The sequence below is a fragment of the Cyrtonyx montezumae genome, unplaced genomic scaffold (genome assembly GCF_038088225.1).
Source record: "Cyrtonyx montezumae isolate F1298 unplaced genomic scaffold, pur_monq_1.0 scaffold_6, whole genome shotgun sequence".
NCBI lineage: Eukaryota > Metazoa > Chordata > Aves > Galliformes > Odontophoridae > Cyrtonyx > Cyrtonyx montezumae.
In genome coordinates this window covers 5,129,414-5,152,484 of record NW_027072067.1, presented here as the reverse complement: position 1 = coordinate 5,152,484, position 23,071 = coordinate 5,129,414, and the positions used below count along the sequence as shown (strand labels likewise).

At 37.7% G+C, this 23,071-nt stretch overlaps 1 protein-coding gene across 1 annotated transcript in view; it reads right to left on the bottom strand.

Moving 5' to 3' along the window:
- The window catches only part of ERC2 (ELKS/RAB6-interacting/CAST family member 2), a 413,335-nt gene extending 404,190 nt beyond the window's left edge, over window positions 1-9,145 (bottom strand). The window contains exon 1 of the mRNA XM_065749769.1: window positions 9,082-9,145. The gene's annotated coding sequence lies outside the window, so the exon portion shown is untranslated. The remainder of the gene's footprint in view (window positions 1-9,081) is intronic.
- Window positions 9,146-23,071: the final 13,926 nt, after the last annotated feature.

The window sequence follows — 23,071 nt, the reverse complement described above, 5'->3', positions numbered from 1 at the left end:
AGCAACCTGATGCAAAGTACGTATGGAGATTTTTTTTTTAAAGTACATTTCCTTTCTTTAATCAGAGCAGTACTGCATGATTTATTTCAGTAAAGTAAGAAAAAGATGAACAAAATACTGGTTCATATGCTGGCTCTTTCAAGACCTATATCATTTTTATCAAAAAGGGAAATGAATTTTACTTATCACTATGAGACTGAAATTATTTGCTTTTCCCCTCACTTTTCTAAACATAGGAAATAATGTCACTTAATTCTTCCCATTAGTCTGCTATTCCTGGAAAGTTTGAAAAATAAAATATACATTAAATTAAAAGTAACATCCTCATTTCTGTTTCTCTGAGTGCCTTGAAGCAATGCAAGTCTTAGTGTAGTCCATACAATCATTTTAATTATCAATAAGCATTAATCTCACTACTTTTTCTTGTAGTTAATGACAAAAACAGTGCCATGCAGTTGTGTATAAAGTTAGTTAAAGAGTCACTTTTGATGTCGCCACTTGGTGACATCCCTCAAGATCAACTGATGATAAATTAAAGACTTGGCGTTTCTCACCTTGCAGGAATAGCTTATCACACCTGCCTAGCTTTCATTTCTATTTCTTACTAAAGAAACAGTATATGGAGAACAAAGTAGTGAGTGCTGAATGTACCTCTAATGATAAACATGGAAATCTGTCAAGAAATCAAATGCTGTCAGGTGCAGGGACACTAATTAACACTCGTCATGCAATCAGAAACTCCTGCAATGGAAATATTAGTTCAAAATGCAGTATTAAATAGACTGAGGAACAAGCAGTTCTGGCTGCATTAGCAGGATTGTCAGCTATATTACCCTCAAGAATATTTAAGTGAAGAGCCAGCAATGTCTCCGTGATTCTCTTTCATAGCTGTTTCACAATTTTAAACTACAGCTCATGTTTGTTAGAGGTACATTTCTCAGTGCACTGACTTCCTTATTACAATATTACAGACATTACAATTGGTTTAAATCACTGTTAAAGTTAAATACAAATTAGAAATAGACTTCCATTTGAAGTGTTATTTAAAATAGATCAACTGACAACTTTATTACTTTACAACATTAAACTCACTCCATCTTGCTGAAATATGAATATTTAGAATTTTTTCTTTACCACTTCCACTACAATAATTCTTTCCTGCACTCCTACATGAGGAGAAAGAAGGAAGAAAAAAAAAAAAAAGAAAAGAAAAAGAAAAAAAAAGCACAGTTGCTTCATACTTGTATTCCTTTCTCCACAGCAAATCTCATATGCAAGACTGCATTTACCAACTCCAGTCTTTTACATGGGATTGTTCTAGGATACCTGTTTAGCCAAACAGCACCTGTAGTTTAATGCCTATTAAACAAACAAAAAGAGTTAAATGCCTTTTTGTCTTTAATTGAAATTGACTCTTCTTGGGAGAAAATTTACTGTGTACACGCGGACATCATTACTCGATCTTATAGGTTATTCCTACAAAGTAGCACAATTTTGCCAGCTTATCCAGTTTGGGTGACTATATAACACTTTAAAGAAACATTGTTCTCCTTACAGATTGAATTACTTTTCTGTTTCAATTGAGAAGCCAGTGCATAAAAGTAAGCGCAAGCCAAGACAATCTAGAAGTTTTCTAACAAGAATCAGAAGATAAATCTTGTTCTGTTATTTCTGAAAGGCAAGAAACACCCCCCTTTCTTCCCCTTCTAAGCAATGTATTAGTACTTAAGGACTAAAGACTAATTTCTACAGCTTCTTTAGCAAAGCACATGTAACTTCAAGAGGGGCATAGGGAACAACTGTAAACATGCTAAAAAAGTGCACTTTTAAGAAGCAAAACAACATTCCATTATTAACACAAGAAAAGAATCAAATTGAAAAAATTCAGCTTAAATTTCTATTTTTGTTACTATGTAAAAAAAATAATAAAGAAAATAGTAGGGTAAGAGGAAAAAAATATACAAAACTTAGGTAAAAAATAATGTACCTATACACACATTTTAAACAGCCAAGCTGAAGTCTCATTTGCTTTGCAGTAGCTAAAGTGCAGCAGTCACTTCGCATTTACAACTTCAAATTACTAACTTTTTAACTGGTCCACAATTCCACTTTGTTTATGAGTGAAGAAATCTGAATCCTTGGCAAAGAGAATTGATTCCAACTTATTCAAATAAACGTGAGGGAGATGATGACAATTCAAAAATCAGCTTTTCAAATTGTAGGCACGCTAATGACACCAAGTTGTGATTCTGATAGAAACCTTTAAATTTTTCATATAATCTTCTGCCTTTATTTTTCCCCCACTTACCTACAGAGGACTGACAGAACCCATTGGGAGCATAAATAAGCCTCACTTATAGAGATAATATTACTGCAGATGTGTGTTGTATTGTTATGCCATCATACAATAGAGGAAGTTAGGCAAAAATTCACTCCAAAAATCTGGGAATGAGGTACCAGCATGGACAGCTGCTGTGATGCTCTATCTAGACCTTGCAGAAAGACCGCCTTGAATTCATACAATGAAAAGATAGTCAATCTTCAAAAGTGTCACGAATAAGATTTTCATAAAAGTTAAAAACTTCTTTTTTATAAAGCTTAACACACAAATGCTTACATTACTCCCAATGAGACCTTTGTATGCATGATCACAAAGTACCACCTGGTATCTTCCTTTCCCTGTGCTACATGTACACTAACAAGGTTGTAAGCCATTAACAACAAAAGACACCGAATCGACTCAAATAATCAGGAATGACAGAAGAAAAAGTCACAATATTGATTTTTTCTTTACAAATTAAGTATGCAACAGTTTAGATGGATCAGAAATATTAATAATGGCAAACACCCAAAAAAAAAAAAAAAAAGAACTATGGCCACAATGGCTGAATATGGCCAAAAAACTTCAGTTTTTTCCTGCAACAGCAAATACCTACATTGTGAACATTCATTCCAATACTCTGAAACATAAGGCTGTTTATCCAGTAACATATACCTGCTACAAACATTAAATGCACATTAAATGCAGCAACTAATTTGTCACAGGAATAATGCTGAAGAACTGAAAATAATTTATAAACATATTGACGGAATTTAAACTAAATTTATAACTAATTCACGTAGGTTTGTCTAATTTCATGTTAGGTTTGTTTATTAATATTGACATTTACATTAATGTAATACTTTCCATTAAGATGGATTTCAAACTTACACCTCTTTGAAATAACCAGAGATGCTTCTACACAGTGCATTATTTTCAACTGAGTTTGCTAAAGTTACTCATTTGAATGCTATTAAACACAGTTATGTATTTACAAGATAAAGCACATATATACACATAAAACTTCCTTTTTCATAAGGAAACAGTAGAATAGCCACAGGATCAGCTAATAAGACTATTGTGTAACTTCCTGTGTTTCCTACAAAATCAAATTAGGTAGTAGTAAATTCTTCAATACTGGGAGATATGTCAACTTTACTACTCTACATTTTACATTTCCTGGGTTTGAGAGTATATGCATACTGACTTCTACTGTAAATACAAACGTATCTATTTGTGCATCCAGCTTTCTTCAAAGTCATCAGAATCTAAAAACATAATGAACATCTCTTTTCTCACTAGGATGGAAGGCTACACACTTCTTATGTTCATACAAAAAAAAAAAAAAACTGGCTGTGCCTCAGTCACATTAAAGTCCTCCAAAGGAATGCAGGCTCTATAGATGATGCAAGTGATTTATTACATTACCGCTTATTCAGCACACTCAGCACCTCAGAACTGTTAGAAAGCAATTCATTTCAGCAACTCTCCTTTGCTTTACTCCCAGAAAAGGCTGAAAACAGTTCCCCAGCCACTTCTGGCCATTAACATCTTCATTTGACCTGATCTTCCACCTCAGCACCGACAATGAACCCTTAGTCAAGTTTAATCATCCCAATTCACAAGCGCAAGTGAGAAGTCATTCCAGGCTTCCGCTGTGAACATTTCACACGGATGGCAGATGTTATCATGACTGCTTTTCTTAAGGAAAAAATGTAAGGGGAATCAAATCACCCAAGTACATTTTAAATGAGGCCTATGGAAGAGCCAAGGTACATAACGACTGCCAGTGCGTGGCCACCAAAAACGAGCGTGCTCCACAAAGCAAGGTCTGCCTTCCAGAGAAACATCTGAGAGCAACAGTATCTTGCACATAAATAAACAACCATGCTTTGCCATACCATGCCATGGTTGGCCGCTAACCCGAGCTGTTCAGACATAGGTTGTAAGGACTGAAATTTCAGCAGGAATATATTTTGAAGAAAAGAATGCATTAACAAAAAAAAAATAAAAGTGCTCATACTGAAGTTCACATGATCACAGAAATACAGGCTAAGCTTTTTCATTAAAAATAAAGGATTCAGACAATGCATACATTGCAAACATAATGAAATATACATCAGCAAACTACCTGTACATTAATTTTACTAGCCATGAGAAGTGCTTAGTTAACAATACTGAAAACTGAAGCAGCAGCAGAACAACCTCCAACAGAATCAAACTTCTATTTGACAAGAAGGAATCCATTTATTGGAATTAGAGTACTAAGGTCTCCAAACCCATCTCATGTTATTTTTGTGATTAGACAATCCAAGCAGTTGCCAAATAGGAGAGCTGCGTCTGGACACAATAAACCTCCATCAGAGATTGGAATGCAACCACTGAAGGGCGTTCCGTTAGCATCTCAAAGACAGCTGAATAGTACGCCCAATAAAGCACCATTCATTCCAAGTGAACTATTTATCTGAAGGGAAAGGGTTTCACATATGATCAATGTTCTGTGTAACGTGTGATCTCCTAAACTAAATTTAGGAACAGCACAGACTTTTCTTATACTTCTCTGACTTCCTTAGAAAAAGATTGCACATTATATACAGTTAGGCGGTCATTAGCAGAGTTTGCATACATTGCTTTCTCCAGTGATTTCCTGCCTGACTGCAAAAGTGAATTTTAAAGCAACCTTTACAGTAGTCTGGAGAACTGATGTCACCTTTCAAAAGTCTGATCTTAAATTTTTTCAGAATATAAATAAGCTTTCCTAAACTTCCAAAATGCAACATAATCTTCTCACATATCCAATCACTGCTTGACCCTGTTAAGTATACCTCAAATTCTGACACATTACATAGACAATCCTAAAAATAGAAATCCTGACACTACAGTTCTCTCTTCTTATCATTACAAATTAGAGATCATAGTGTTAATAAACTTTCTGAACATCTAAACTGTCCATTTCAAAGCCTGCACTTCTGATATCATGAAGGAACTCTAGGTTCCAGAACAGAACCTCATCCACAGAAGTGCCATAGCATCTTTGCTACTTCTCTCCTCTGGGTCAGAGCTCAGCACCTGACAGCCCCTTTGGAAAGAGCTGAGGTTGTTACAACTACTGCAAAACAAAAGCTGGCTATTTAAGACATTCTAAAACCAAGTATTTCAAAACCACCATCACTAAAGGAATCGTAATATTTCTTTACTTCAACAACCAAGAAAGCACTGTTAAAACCTAAATACCAGACTGCTAACATTTATTCATGAAAGATATTCACGTTTTCCTATACAAATACACTGGATATCCGTTTATAAACTTTCCTGGGTGCCACAAATAGCCCACATCATTCACTTAGGAAATGGGTTCATCTGGAAGGAGGGGTGTGGGTAATAACAGAGAAGGGTGTCTTATCTTGCATGTGGAAAGCATCAAACCCATCATAAATCTATTTTGATATTTATTATGATCGCAAAATAATTTTAATATAAACCATTGCATTTAAAGAAGTACAATCAATTAAAAACCAAGTGCTTTGGAAAATGATTTGATTGATGTTTCAGCTGATTTACATTTGGATTTTCTTGGAAGTATCACCCTGAAGAAAAAACAATATCCAGTTCATTTAGAGAATTCCCTAATTTTACAGCTTATTTTTCCATTTCTCAGCTCTTCTCTTTTGGTCAGCTACAGTCCTCAAAAAAAAAAAAAAAAAAAAAAAAAGATATAATTTCATTTTGCTTCAAATTAATTCTTGCCCATTTTCCTGGACTTTGTAGAAAATAAGATAGCACAAACACTGCAAAATAAGTTAAGAAAAACGCAGTATTGATAAGTACACATAAGATTATCCAAGAACCACAACTTACATGGCAGACATTTCAAAGGAATGATAAACCTGGAGAAAACGAATATAATTTCACAAATAAAAGAGCAGTCGCATTACAAAAGTATTTCTATTCTGGTACTGTTTTCTGAGGTAGATATGAATAAAAAGCACATATACCCCAGGCCTCCTACAATCTAAATTTAACTGAAAAAAAAAAAACCAAACAAATGCATCATAGTGGATAGAAATGTAATAAACACCATGAGAGATACAGGTGGACGAGCATATGTTGCCTTGGAAGTCATACACTGGCTGGCTGCCTCGCCCTCTTTAAGGGTGAACAACCCACACTTCCCTGTTAGTCATCCCTGAAAGGTCTGCAAGTACCATCTTCCTAAAGAGAGAAAACCACCCTGAGCAATCCCTTACAAAAACATGCCTGGCAAATAGCTGGTTCTCTAAGGGTTTCACTCCAAGATGGCTGAAGGAGCTCATTTGATATTTTGCTACTAAGAGTACTGGCCACTCCCTTCCCTTCCTACCTGCAGCCCTCAGAGCGTGCTAAAGATAGGAGAGACCACTAGCATGAGAAATTACACCTTGTGTTATCGTTCATGAGAATCTGATCCAGCGTTTGTCTACCACCAGGTCAGGGAAGCCAAGTAGCTCACAGGATTGAGAAGCAGTGGGGTTAAGAAGGGAGTTTAGCAAGTATCATACATTAATAATGAACTCAGCCACTAACTGCCAGGAGATAAAAAGAGACCTGTGTTCAGGAAGATCAAAGAAATGAGCAGTTCTTAATGCAAGGAACCAATTTCACCCGGCAGGAACGGAAGAGACGAGACGTCTCAGCATGCCAACTTTCACCCTCATTCTTGGGTACACGAGCTGAGACATCTACCGACCAGAAAGAGATGCATTTTATTTCAAGACAGGAGGTGCCTTCTACTCGTGAACTCATCTTCGTGATGGAGGGCTCCACCACCCAAACCAGGACCTACGTGAGGGTAAGGGCAGCTGCGCTGGCTGCCTGAGCACACTTCCCCCAGCACCACCTGAGTGCTGCTTTTAGCCCCCACGGCAGCACCGCAGTAACGGTAACGGCGATGTTCCTCCACGCACACGCCCAGCACGAAGCCAAGCCTTACTTTTCAAGCCGAGTCGTTACAGTTAAGAACTGCAGGAACCCTTTCCCCGCACACGCGTGTTCCCATCAGGGAACTGGAGTTAACTTACCACCACGCGCTTCCCGCGTGTAAACTCGGATCTTAAAAAGGCACCGTTTTTCTTTCGCGAGTAGGGAAGGAAGAAACGAGGACAGGTGCTGCAAAACCCTTGGCAGGCGAAGAAAACACCAGCCCAGCCTTACCAGCAGCGAGGAGGGGACCGCCCGGCTCCGGGTGAAACAGCCGCGGGGTGCGGGGGAGATCACCCCGAGGGGCTCCAGAGAGCAGGGCCGCCCGCTTCCCTCCTCCTCCTCCTCCTCCTCCTCCTCCTCCTCCCCACAGGCGGCCGTGAGCGTCAGGTAAATACACGGAGCGGTGGCGGGGCACGGCGTAATGCTTTCTCTCGTTAAAATTCAAGGCAATGCTCCCGGCAGATTGCCATGGGGAGCCGAGCAGGGTGGGGAAGGGGGGTCCGTCCCGCGCCTCTCCGCCCACAGGGCTGGAAGAGCCTCTGGGGCAGCGCTGTGGGCTTCTCGTGGGGCGGGAGGGGAGCGGCAACGTGTCCCCACAGCATCCTCCCTCAGGCGGGCGGAGGATCGCCTCCGTCCTCAGTATGGCCACAGGGAAATCAAGTGTCACTTAATGGAGGTGGGGGGGGAAAACCTTCCCCGCCCTTCGAAGGAGGGGGAGCGGCTGAAGGCAGGGCCTGGTGCCGGCGGGGCTGCCGGGAAGGGGCTGTCGGGGTGCAACAGCAGGGCGGGGGCACGGGAATAGGACAGGGGAAAAAAAAGAAAAAAGAAAAAATATCCCATACAAACAAATAGTTCAGCGAAACCCCTGATTTAAAAAGCAGTGCAGAAAACTAACCCTGACAAGTGGGATCTGCCCTCCTCTCGGCTGCAGTTATTGGCTGCGCCTGTTTGCAACCAGCTTGGGTTTGCCCGCGCAAGTGGGCGGCCGCGGTGCCCATCAAAAGGGAAATAATCAATTCGCCGCTAAGGGAGTAGATTCCCATCCATCCATCACGGGCTTAGCAGGTAGCCGCCTAGAAATCAATCACACGCTAATAATACATACATATCTATATGTAAAACACCTCGTATTGCTACCCAGTGCCCTGAGCAGAACATGTACGTATCGTCGGCGAACGTGAGCGCGGACTCGATCATTTGCATCACTCTACCTAAAATGATCTTAAAAAGAAATCACACAGCATCACGAAAGAGCAACCTCTGGAAGTATTCATTAATTATATAACTGCAAAATAGCATCCTGTTTGTTTCTGGTTTCCCTTCGCTAAAAGAGAACAGGAATCTCTTTCGTTTTTTATTTTTATTTTTTTTTCCTGACACAATTTTTGAAACACCAAAACATTACCCAGCATTCACAGATAAAGCGAGGAATTTTCACTGCCTAGCAATTACATTGTGGAAAACTTTAATAACGATAACGTGGTTAAATAGCACAAAAAAAATAATAAAATGAAAGAAAGGGAAAAAAAGAGACTCCTATGGTTGCTTTTAGGAGAAATTGCAAGAAGGGTTTCTGGCTTTCTGGCTGATGGTTCTGTAAGGGAGAGGCACTCTCCTACCAGAAGATGTGCACTTGGTCCCTTCTATTACCGTGTATTTCTGAGGCAATATAAAAAGCCTCTGCAATTTCATTTCCAGCTTCAACTACCAGACAGTTGCAGAAAGCAACGCCTAGCAATTGCCTTCATCACAATACGTTCACAGCAACGCATTACAGCCATATTCTCAGTCAAGCTTCTCACCTTTCAAATCGTTGCATCTGTCTTTCGTCCTCACATGGATTTTACAACATCACGTTCAGCTGACATCTCGCTTGCACGGAGGAAGGAGGCAGAGCCGGGGCCGCCGATCACCCGCGGGGCGAGGCAGCAGAGGGACCCCGCTGTTGTGCTGGGGGGGGCTGCGTGCTCCTGCCCCTCGTCTTTCTGTCCCCCAGCGAGTGTCCCTCAGTCAGCCGCGAGCCCGGCTGGCTGGGCTGCCAGTCCCTGACTCAACATTCCCAGCATTCCCGAGGAGCCGGGCTTCATGCCTGCCGCCGGGGGCAGCAGCAAGCGAGCAGCACACGTACCGCAGCTCCCCCAGAGCATTTGTCCCCATCCATTCACCGCACACCCGTGGTTCCAGTCCCCACCCTGTAGATGTCTGAAAGGAAAGCGCGTTACTCACTGGGAGATAGCCTAAAAATACACCTCTGTCTGCGTAAAGCTGCAGAGGATGGATTGCTTCCTTGTTGCTGAAGGCCAGAAAGGCTCAAAGCCAGGTGCTTGAGAGGATGGGATCTAAAATCCACTTACTGTAGGTGCATATACAGGAGAAAGAAATCTAAACGCATATTCTGGCCTATGTGCAAAACTTATTATGAAGACATCCATATTAGCTTCTATATTAAAAACGCGTAGAGAGATTAGCTGCTATATAAAGCCTGAAAGCTTTTTTTTATTAGAAAACTGCAAATCACAATAAAAATTATTCTCAAAATTGTGTTTTAGTTTTGTATTAAGAAGAGTGAAGGAAACCTTCGTAAAGGTTTGACTTCTCATCCTAAGAATTGCTTTTATCCCATTTCCCCCCTCTTCTTTTAATGGCTGTCAGTGCTATAAGTGATCATCTTCAGTCCTTATTTTCAATGGAGCTTCTTGTCTTTCCCTATGAAGAATGTCACAAATATGTTTTATCTGCCTTTTCTTAACCTCACTGCTGTGACAATGTTTCGAAAGAGCACTTCAAAGCCATTGTTATCTTTCCATAATCTTACTCCTCTCTTACCTACACATTACTGAGAAAAACAGCTTTTGTGAAATTTCAATTTAAAACTTTGTCAAATTAAATTGATTTCGGCAGATCACATGTAAAGCTTAACAATCACCTCATTGCTGTATTTGCATTATCCAAAACTAGTTTAGATACTTGGCAGTTGTGAATACTTACTCAGAGATGCAGCTATTCAGAACAATGCTAGAATGCAAATCACAGCAAAAGTAGTGGGTTTTTTTTGTTTGTTTTCCCAAGAAAGGGACACCGTCTCACTGTCTCTATATACTGTTACAATAACTACAGTGCAGGGTAAGAATTTTTTGAGAGCTCAAAGTAACTTTAAATAAACTGTGAACTTCTGTCACTTTTCAAAGCAACATACTTACTTGAAGAAAATTCTTCTAAAAACATGGAAAGGGTGTATGGAAAAGCAGTGCTTGGAGACACCTGACAAGATGAGACATGGTTTTGTATACAAATAGTTTAACTTAACCTAAAAAGCAAACAGAAAACACTCTTTTTGTCTCCTGATGAGTTAGCAAGTCTGCATCTGGAAGAAAATGTATGAACGCTAAAATATATGTGTCACCACACTGAATGCTTCAAAGCACAATTGTCCATTTTCACAATCCATCACTTACTTTTCACTCCGTGTGTGATAAGAGTATCTTAGAGAGATGTCTCTGTTTTGCTAATACCAATTCTGTCTCTGTCCTGTAATGATGACAGGACTTTTGTTAGAAGTAGCATCAGTTTCTGACAGTTTGGTAAACACCATGTCATCGCATTGCTTGCTATATGAAAAGACAAGAACATCAGGCTCTGATTTCTCTTTTTGTGACTCATTCACTAGCAGAGTCCATGGGCCTCGTGATAGCCTGCAAGAACCAGGACAATTTTGACAAAAGACCTGTACCCTGATGAAGAATCCCCTTTCCAAGGAATGATCATTGATTTGCATTAGGGCTGCAACAATACTGTGACAATGTAGGCTTGCAATAAAATTTGTGGCAGAATTAATCAAAGCCTGTCTCAGAGTAGTAGACCATCTGTAGAGGCCTGTCAGTACTACTAATGCCAAAGAACAGAATATACCCAGCATGGACAACACCATTTGGTGTAGTGCTCTGAAAAGAAATATTTTGCCAAATTGTATTGGAAAATATACTGTGCAATTCAAGTAAAGGAAAAAAAATACAGCGAAACCATTTATTGTAATAGCAGAAACAAGATCTATACAACTTCACAGCCACATAATCCAAATTCTTTGATAGTATTAATTCACTACACCCAAGACAATCCTGGAAACCAAACACAAAGTGTAGGATAATAAGAATAATATACACTTAAAACAGACTTCTTTGCAGCTGATGGAAGTTCTCATTTCATTTTGATTACAGGAACATCTGTGCTGCTTTTGGTGTCATGGTACAGGTGGATGTCATTAAGCATAAAAAGAAGAAAACCAGTTCAGGTGAGTCAACTAGCAACAGATATACGTTATAACAGGTGGTTAGAAACAATGTGTTGTAAAGTTTAAATAAGAGTTTATAGTATAAGCATTACATGTTGCTATAGTCAGGGTTTCAATGGTTTCTACTTTCGATATACTTTTGGCTGATCTACTTCTGTTTTCTGAACAAAAGAAACATACCCTAAACAAATAAAGTAAATGCAAGATAGAAATTTTACAGTCTGCTATTTCCCTTAGCCTATGATGCACTGATTTGGGAAACACAAAAGTGTAAAACATACACACTTTGTTGTTGTTATACCAAATTTAAGAAATTCAAAATGATATTAGAAAACATGTAACATTATTTATCACCTTTTGTTCCAGTGCCTCCCGTTATTCATTCCAGATCTCTCTTCTTACCCGTACTAACACTCCAGCAGCATCTATGTCCCTCTTTCATAATCTGATGAAAATTTATGTTGTTCAGTGTTTCATTTAAAAAATAAAAAACCACAAAGAGACGTAAACAGAATTGGGGCTCAACACTTCCACTGCATAACTGGGAGCAGGCACCTATAGGTGTGTGCTTTAAAATTTGAGGAAAATGTATTTTAGCTGTATTCCATCGAGCCTGGCCCTAACGTAGTCATTTGTTCTTCCCCAGTGGCAGACTTGTTTTCAGCATTCATTTCCTACTACAAAAGCCAAGCCAATATAACAGTCTACTTATTTAACTAACAAATAAAAGTTTAAAAGAATTGGTAAAAGTAAATCAGCCATCGTATTAATTTGAAAAACTGGATTATTTTTCTCACAACAAAAAAACAGCATGAATAGAAACAACATGAGAACAATTAGAAGCATGGAGTTCTTGAAGCAGAAACGTGATATTCAGACATCATCCCCTGTGTTCTGACTGTAAAAAATGGGGATACATAAGGTAACACTAGATTAGACTATTATCAGGAAGCATAAACAGTAATTCTCTTTACCCTATATTACATCATAGAAGAGATAATGGGACAGTAATCGACTTGATAAGATTTAACGACTTATCACGGTCACAAGAAACTGTTAAAGCTGTAACTGAACAGTAAAACTTATCACAAGATATAACCAAGATATGCTCTTTAAATAATATTCAAACAAAGGGAATTAAGGAATACATTTATTTGGAGGAAATGAGGGAGGAAGGATTTATTCATATAAAAATCCAATTCCCTACATTTTTACCTTTGTTATCTTGAGTTACCTTCAGAATGCAAATACTTCCCAACTGGTAAGATCTAGACAGAAGAAAATTATTGGAATTGAGCAAGAAAACTACTCTCACATGGAGTAAATTGATATCTCTGGAAGAGAAGTAAACTCTGTTCTTCTATTTACATTGAAAATTACATAACAGGTGTTGCATTTTACCATGATGTGGTAATCAGGCTTGTGGTGGGCACCTGACCAGTTGCCATGTCTCCAACAAACAGAAACCACTGAAACAGAGTTAAAGTTTCTGTCAATCTCAGGATGAAGTCCTCCTACCCTAGTCCATGAGGCTACTGCACCCATCGGTCAGTATTATTTAGAGTTCATCAATATTTAGAGTTTCATCTTTATCATTTCAGATATCCAACCACAGATATCTGCCAAACTGAACTGTAGTTTCTACCAATTGTTAATTTCCTTCTTTACTTTTCTCATGGCGGATCACCAATTAAATTCTGCTGTTTTCAAAATCATTAGTATAATCTACTTATTTCTGTCTGACAGTGACACATGCTTTACAGAGGATGGATAATCTAGGGCACATCCTCTGAAGGTAATTGAGGTTCCCCCTCAATTCCTTGATATCCAGCTGCAGGAAAACGAGAGCTCCTTCCCTGTATGTGATCTTGACCACTACAGTGAAGTTGGCAGGTACAAACAAAATCTGAGTTATGGGATTTTCTGCTCCCAGCGCTTCATCTTTTCTCTACTTCTCTCTCTAACTTTCCATCCCCCTACTTGTCAACAGCACACTTAACAAGTCTCCTTCATGCCTAGACACTAACTGCCCCCGCAAGTGCTCTTCCAGCCACAGCCACAAGTTGCTTCTATTCACAAACTTCTCTAGTCAGGGTCCTCACCACATGGAGATTAAGTGCCCCATTTGACTTCTGTTCTGTCTCCTGGAGACAGCCTTTGTTCTCAGTGTCCTCTTCCACAGAGCATACGTTAGCACTGTGTTAGCAAAGATTAAAATCACGATTTGTGTTCAAAAAAAAAAAAAAAAAGAGAACAAGTACTTGCAAGTTAAACAGGAAGAAATGTTTTCTAATTGTCTAATTTTCTAATTGATATTAGGTAATATTTCCTTACAAATACATACAAAATGGCTGCTTCCTCCTAGTCAGTCTGGCACACATTTCTAGTAGATTGTAAATCTAAGCATATGCATTTTGCAAGAATGAATAAGTCTGAGGTGCAACTGCAATGGCAGAGAACAAGAGAACATAGTACTTGCAGATGCAAGGAATCTGCTCTCTCTGTCATTATCAATCAATAAGCAATTGTTCAGAGGGAAAAAATCCACAAATGTGACTGTGCTTAAGCTCCATTGCCCATTTGGTAGGCTTTCTCATTATTTAATTGATTCTGCTGTGAGGAGTCAATTTAAAAGCCCAAGGGAAACAAAAAGAGCCGAAAGAAATATTAAATTTTAAAGCTTAGTGAAATCACTAATAACTTTAATTTTTCCAAGCAATTTCAGTTGGATATGAAATACACAGTGAAAGCAATTTTAATTTCAACGTAGCTTTTCTTAATCTTAGGTACAAGAACTATACAAAGTTGCTGAAAACTGACAGAAACCTCAAAACAGAGAAAGCAAACCATGAAGTATAAACAGCTGTTGCTCTATCCTTCCTTCACCTTTAGGATGAAGAAGTATATGCACTCCTGTCAATCCATTAGCACTGAATAGAACAGTACAGGTGCAAAAAATAAAAATCAAAAAACAGCAGGAGAAAACCATGATCAATTCTGAAACTCCTTAAAATGGTGAGAAGCAGATTCAGACCTCCCAGAAAAATCAGGTGACAGACGCAAATAGAAGTACTGGTACAAACACCTTAGTGAAAACACTAGTTAGGGGAAGAAATGTCTAAGCAAAGTTTCTTTAATTTTATCAGCCACAGAAGAACTAAGAGAACAGAAGTGGTAAACCTTACAAACAGTGCTTAATTCAACTGTACTGAAACTACTAGCTCCTTCAGAATGTATATGGTGAAATCATATGGTAAATCACAAGGGATTTCCTATTGGGAACAGGGAGTAGTCTGCCACATAGTGCTGAATTTATTCAGAAATCTTCAGGGCAATTGGAAATCAAATATGTATAAGAAAAAGCAGACATGGAAACCACATGTTACAGAAGCAGCAATTACAGTAAAGGAGAAGATAAATGCATTTATCACTGAAGTATGGCTTAATTAAAAATATTTTTATAAGCCATGAAAGATCAAGCTACAATACAGAGCACAGCTTCTTGATCCCTCCATAAACTGTGCTGCTAGTGCTGTATGACAACTGTTTATGGCCATCTTGTAGATGAACAATGGAACTGGAGAGATACTGGGATAAAATGCAGCAGTAGTTGTAACAGGAGTATTTTTAACATGTCTCTGCTCCTTATTTAAATTTACTCTGGATTTTCCAAAATATATTTTTCTCTCCTGCAATCCTCTTTTTTAATACCTTGATCAGGCAACTATGAAGGGTAGTATGTATGAAAATGAGTAGAAATATTTTGCAGCTACAGCAATTGGTCTGAGAAAAAGGATTACCTCTCTGCACAAAACTTATCTCACTGGAAATATTTTTCCTGCTTTCTTTCATGCAGCTAATGGATTCATGCTTTAGGCATTTAAGAGCAGTTGTAGTTTTAGGATTCCAAACAGAAGTACAGCCTGTGCATCACAGACAGAAAGGTTCATTTGGAAACAAAGGAAATGAAGTGAACCTACTTTGATGACAGAAAAGGACAGGAATACACACAGAACAAAGTATTCTGGATGTATTATTTAATTTATTATAGTTTACAAAAATTAGTCACAGAAATACCTGGTATCTAAACACTAAAAAAAAAAGTCACAAAAAAAACCCCATAGTTTAAAAATATATAGGTCACTTACTTTTTTTTTTTGTTTCCCCCCATAAAATAATTGAAAATGGCTTTATCTAAAATCTCTTGGAAGCCAACGTTGTGTAATTTCACTTCTCCTGCCTAGGACAGAACATTCATATGAAATATACAAAAGAGGTATAGCCTCTCTAGCTTTGGAAACCTGTAGCCTGCTGATAGACTGAGCTTGTCAGTGTCTCTCAAATGGTCTCCAGTTTTGTCAGATTCAGACAAATGGTCAGAAAAGCTATTACAATATTTGAATCTTTCAATGGTATTGAAGGATGAAATACATTTAATTCATCCAATTTTTAAGCACGTGAAGTAAATTGATATTTTCCAGATCCTACTGGAAAACAGTATCTTATGTGGTGATACTATATCATGTTTCCCATGTCAGGAGCTTAGCTGTTCCTTCCAATAGCACTTGCAGGTTCCCTCATCACTCTTATGGCAAAAGAGCATTCATTTATATGCACAGTAAAGTGTTAGTCCTAGTTCAGCACTTGTTAGCCTTGTGGGTGCTACTTCTTTTGTTTTTGTTTTTCTCCATTTCTTTGCACTGAGTGACATTTAATGAGATATCCTCAAAAGGAGAGCAAATCTGCTTTGGTTAACAACTACCACAGAGAATTTTCCTTCCATGTAGACACTCAAATAAGAACAAGGTTTTAGAAGGCAGCAGGACACCGACTGTTCTGAATGTGTGTCTCTAGTTGTACAGCATCTGATCCTTTTGATGGGATTCTGTAAGCTATGCTCAGGTAACACACTGTGCACCTGGTTAAATTTAATAGCAGAATTTGGCTATCTGGACAAAGAAAAATAAATCTTCTAAACGATCCTTAGGGTTTCATAAAGATTTCCAATTCCTTACACAGATTTTTTTCAGTACTACTGGAAGTGATTAAATATTGTAACCGAAGCCTATGATTTAATTAGTCCAAATGCTTCACATAAACACTTAGCTAAAGTAGATGATAATGTATATTTTCAAATTCCCTTTCAGAAGGTCACACATATGGCCTTTAGTTTTACCGTTACTTAAATTATACTCAAGTTAGAACATTTCAAATCCACAATGTTACACTGGATCTGAACGTAGGAAAAAAACGCCGTTTTTATAATGAAAAGCCATAGATTTTATTAACTTGATCTTAATCCCTGGATAAGAATCCATACTAAATATTAATTCCAGATAGTGGTAAGCTACTGGAGAATGCCACACATTTAAAGAAGAGATTTGTTTCATCTCTCCATCTTTGTTCCCCCAGATAACAGTACAATGTTTGAAATTATCTCACCCTGCTGAGTGAAATGGCTCTATTTCTTGTTACAGAGCAGAGATGATGATTCACAGTGTACTATAAGAAACAAAAATGAGGAAAGAAGGTGAGGCCTAAAAAGGATTTAACTTGGTATGGCAGAGGGTACTGAGGAATGTGAGGTTGTTCGCATGTAATAAAACTAGGTCCTCAAGACCTCAAATATGTGCTCATTTTTGAACCTTCTGATCATAAGCCTACTACTACAAGAAGTAAGAAAAAATGCCTACTAGCAGATATTCTGGTTATATTCTACCTTCAGGATATTGCACAACTTCTCCGTAAACCAGGACTTTAGGGTACCAAAGGGTACTTTAGGGACTTCAGACTATGAATCTTTCTTTCAGGTGCTTTTCAAAAACTGTTCCCATTTCATTAGACAGATAAACCATTCTGGTTGCACTACAGTACAGGTTTTCTTTTTGTTGCCAAGCTATCTTCTTTGCCCTAGCGTATATATTTTCTAAGGTGGTTGTTGGTTAATTTCCTTGAGACGCCGCAGGTAGTTGATTTTTCATAGTTCTCTTCCTCTTCCCAATTTGTTTGATAAATATAATGCAGCAGCAACAGCAGCCATGGAATTGAATTATGCTATTTGTCAGTTACCTCCTGGTGTGATTAAGTCAGCAGGGGTATAAAAGTATAAAAGAATGCCTTTAAAAGAAGAGTAATTTTCTTAAATATTGAATGATTCTCTTACGATAATACTTGCAATCAGCACTCAGCATGTGCAACAGTCATATTCTGGAAGATAAAATTGGCTGCTTCAAAGAGTTCAGCATGAAGCAGACGGTCGGGGTACTGTAGTTCTCCTACACTAAGTTATTAAAAGACAAATCACTTCTGCTACTGAAGCTCAAACTGAGGTGTTCCAAAATCACATAGATAGTTTATAGAATGGAAAATAGTGAAGATCTGCATGCTGCTATGTGAGATTTAAGCTGTGGTCACATCTGCATCCAGATGTGGGGTTCTCAGCACAGGAGGACATGTTGGAGCGCATCCAACAGAGAAGGGCCACAAAAATGACCTCTGGAATGGAACAGCTCTCCTACGAGGACAGGCTGAGAAAGCTGGGGCTGTGCAGCCTGGAGAAGAGAAAGCTCTAAGCTGACCTGATAGCTGCCTTTCAGTATCTGAAGGGAAGCTACAGGAAAGAAGGGAATAGACCTGTGGTGATAAAACAAGGGGAAAATGGATTCAAGCTCAATCACAGTAGGTTTATGTTAGATATAAGGAAAAAATATTTTGTAGTGAGGGTGGTGAGGCACTTGAACAAGTTGCCTACTGATGTGATTGATGCCCTGTCCCTGGAGACTTACAGGGTGAGGCTGGATAAGGCCCTGGGCAACCTGACCTAGTTATGGTGTCCCTGTTCATTGCAGGGGAGTTGGACTAGATGTCCCTCAGAGGTTCCTTCCAACTCTCAGGACCCTATGATTCTATGAAAATCCATCCATGTTAGTTAGCATGTACCTTAGGCTTTTTCAGAGATCAACTTGAAAACTAGGACACTTTCAGCAGCATAGAAATGATTAAGACACATATGTCTAAGTAGAATAAAATAAACTAAAGAAAAAATGAATCAGAGAGGTAAGTTAAACATCCAGGATAATTTACTGGAATAATCAGAATTTTCATTTGTAGGAAAAAAAGCACATATTGCCATGAAATTATGGTAGTGACTGTGAAACAGACACTGGAAGAACACATGAAAGCTACTAGTTAGTGATGAAGTATTTCTTGTTAGCCCAGTTCCAGCAGTGGTCAGCACTTTAAGTACAGAGATGATTCCTACACCTTCCACCTCTGGCTGTCAGTTTTTAAAGGAATTTAGAGTATAGTATTATCCCTTAAATCACTGTTTACTTCTTACAGTTGAAACCAAGGCAGAGCAGCATCCCAAAGGCTGCACATTTCCTGTACTCAGAAACAAGATTAACTATTCCTAGCTATCAGTGCTATTTGCAATTACAGAAATATAAACTGATTATTCAGTTGTTCAAAATGCCCCTAACATTTCCCTATGTTCTTTCCTCTTCTCTTCAAAACACATTATTTTATGTACTAAATTTGAAGGGAAGCTATACTAAAATTTTTAATTACTTGAAACATTATTTTCATTTTTCATAATGTTGAGCATTTTCATTACCAAAGAAAAGTATGAACTAAGTGAATCTCAACCACTGACATAATGAGAGATGTTAATTTTGGTGGAATCGATGTGCTGAATGAAGAATGCTATGGGGGAATAAATGTGCTTCACATAGAGTCCATTAGGAATTAAATTTCATGCCATTCAGATTGGACGAGTAGTGTGGCTGGAGACTGCTTATTTTGTCATGATAAAATTAATATAAAATTTAAAATAAATAAAGATTATGTTCTGGAATTAATATGGCAGTTCTACTACTGCTCAAATGAACTGAGAAGTACACTGACACTTCATTTACTAAACACAAATTGCAATTTTTTTCTAGTAAGTGAAGCTCTTTTTAGAAAATAATAAACTTTATTGTGTCAATGAACAGGAAAAATGTCATTCATTTCTAAAAAAAATAGATAAGTATGCACATTTTTTTCCTAAGTTCTTATCTTTTTTTTTTCCCATTTATTTATCTTTTTGATGTTCAGACCATGTTCTTCTGTTATCTGATAGAATCAGCAGGGAAGTAGATACTTCTTTGTATAACAGTGTTGCTGCTGTTCAGATTTTGAAACTCCTTGCTCTTCTAGAAATATCATTAATGGGTATGTGTTTAGTCTATAGCTTAATTTCTGCTTAATGAGATATTTGCAGAGTTCAACTCAACTCACTTTAAAAAAAAATCTCTATCACAATGACAGAAATGAAGACATAATCTGATATGTATTCATTTAGGAGCAGCACCAGGTTTATCATTCCATGTTATCAATCTACTCACTATCCTAACAATTCATATATGGTGCTCCATCCCAATTCTTTTCATTATGACAGTACAGCTACACATATAGCTCCATGGTGAAAATAAGTGAAGTGATCCACTGAAAATTACCCCACTTATCTTCCCTGTTTCTCTCCACAAAAATTTTAGTCAGATCAGTTCTCAGTCCAGTTCAGCCTGTGACTGCATAAAGAGCTTGTACTGGCATACAGAAGAGAACTGTAGTCAATGAAGGTAAAAGAGTTCCACTTAATCTTTTATCATTGCCAAAGAACTTTCTTTCAGCAAGGTGAAAAATGTGGACTTAGTTGTACGAGAAAGCTTCTCACATCCAATTATAACTGGGTGCAACCATTTTAATAGAAAGTTTAGATACTGGATACCAGAATATTTTTATTTATGAAAAAAAAGCCATTTTAGAGGGCAGATTCATGTATTAAGCCTGCTACCCTCTGCTACTCCACTGGTATAATCACAGTCTTTTCATAAGTACAATAAACACATTTCTGAGCTATTTTGAAATTCCCTATTTTCTTTTCCAACCTGTTCATGAGCCATAATTCATGTGAGAATGTATTCAAATTACTGTTTATATTAAATATATATCTCTCTAATATAAAGGAACAGTTGTAACCTAGAACATGTTGTCATACAGTTAGTTGGATAAGTTAATACTGCACTCTGGAATAGCATTCTTAAATCTAAAAATCAGTGAGTAATTTTAGTAAAATATTCTTAAATATGTGGAGAAAAAGTCTTCTGTCACAGAAGTGAAACCGCTGTTCTTACCTAATCTCTGTGATAATATTCAAGATGGTACTGAATAAAAAAATTCAACTGGGAGCTTTTCAATTATTTCCCCTTTTTCCTTCCTTGTTATACATTTGTCATTAATAAAAGACTCATCAAAAACTACAGATTTAGTATATCAAGCAACAACTAGGCACTTGGTTTCATCATCTGAGGAAAAAACAACAACTATTCATTAGCTTAAGGCTTGTATTTTAGGCAGTGCTGCCAGTCTGCTCACTCAGATGCTAGTTCCCAGTCATCCTTTGGATGATCTATTATTATTCAGAAGTGGTGTGTCCTAAGAACAGTAGACTGCAACCATGTTTTTTTCCTTACTCACAACGTGATAAGCATATGTCAGAATTTAGCAGCTCCAATAACAAAAATGGCCCATAGCAGAGCTCCTACCTATAGCATAGTTCCTATTGCCAAGTGATTGTATCAGCAGGTCTCACAGCTTCTGTTGCATTCAGCCTATTGCTTGGTTGCGTTCTAAATACAAACACTGCCACAAATCCAGAACATTTTCAATCTAAATGGGGATAAATATGACAGATGAATTGAGAACACAGATGGAAAGAGGGAGTAGAAAGCCTTCATTTCCAGAATCCATATCATACTCGTTACTTGAAGGAAAATAGCTCTATTTCTGCACTGCTGAATGCAATATTTCTTGAGCTTGGAACTCTCATAAATGAGAGGCTGATTTACCACTCAGCAGCTTCCATCCTTTAGGCAGCAAACTTTCCTATTGCCCCTATTTTTCCCTTTTTGATTTTATTTATCATTCATGTCAACCAGTTCTAAGAGTCGCGGACATGATTTTCTTCTCATTCACCAAATCAAGATTAAAATATGTAAGCATTTCATGATCACTACCTTCAAGTGGTCTTCAAAGTTAATTTTTTTAGCATGGAAGAAGAAAACACAATAGGGAGGAATAAAGTAAATAACTTCCTTTTTTAGGAAAGAAGAAATGGAATTGAAAACTAAAATAGGTGTTCACTCCCTCTAATATAGTAGCTATCGATACAACATGCATAGTAGAGATTACCTTTCCAAGATGCCAATTAGTTAAATAATTTATGAAATATGAACTCAATACACAAACAACCATGGAACCTTTCCCACATCATCATTTTCAGTATTTTGGCTTCCCCAAGAATAAACAAAAAGATTTATCTACCTGGATAAAGTGAGATGAACAAGACCTCTTACAGTTTCCTGAAAGTCACGTATAAAAGCCATGTAGCCATAGATGAGATGAGACTGCATTTTTCTGTGTTACTGGAAAAAGAGCAACATACACACTGTGAAAGTGAGATGCCACTTAGGACACAATCTAACATATCTGAAGAAAAAAATCAATCAAGTGGTTTAATAACATTGCACTATTCTGCAAATGGAAAACCCAAGTACAGAGGGAAGAGGTATTACACCCATATTATTCTGGAACAGCAATTACTATGTTTCAGCTCCTGGCCATATGGTTGTTTCACAGACTATCTTTGGACAGACTCTGTGGGCATTTCTGGCAGTGCAGTAGTAACACACCATCTATCTGTATCTGTATTATAAATCCCTAAATCAGGAAAAAAGCACATACAGATAGTTCAGAATAATCACAAAAAAAAAAAATCAGCAAAAATATTTTCAGTTACTGTTAAAAACCAACAGACATTACTGTGCTGGTGCTGCTGCCTTTTCCTTTGCAATTTTACTGATACTCCTTAGAAACTTCCACTGTTCTGAAAATTCCATTAAAAACAAGTCATTTTCTTTCTAGTGTGAATAGGAGTGACAGAATTTGGCTCATTCTTACTACTGTGATTTAATAATGTATGCTCTTTAACTATCACTTACTGTAAAAGCATATGCATTTGAAAACATTAGGAATGATAATGTTGTAGAACGTGCTTTCAGAAACTGACAGTATTTGATAACCTTTAAAGACTTGCACAAGTATGAAATGATTCCTTGTAGATACTGGAATAATTTCTGGCAGATTTCACGTGTTGCAGAATATAACATAACAACACTCTCAGATGTTCATTTGCATTACAGTAGCATAGAAAAATTGTTGCAGAAAGAACACTACACTGACCTGAGCCACAGCAAGCAGCATGGTGATTTGTTGTCATGCTTGTCATCACAAGTTCAGTCTCATCTTGTAATAGCCAGATAAGTGTATTTTCCTTTGAAGCACAGAACATTTCTAAAAGCTATGGCACAACATTTTTATCTCCTTTTCTTAATAAAGCTCCTTTGCTTGTTCAAATGGAATATCCAGAATTACTAGTGTCCCAATGTGCCTCTATTCAAGCT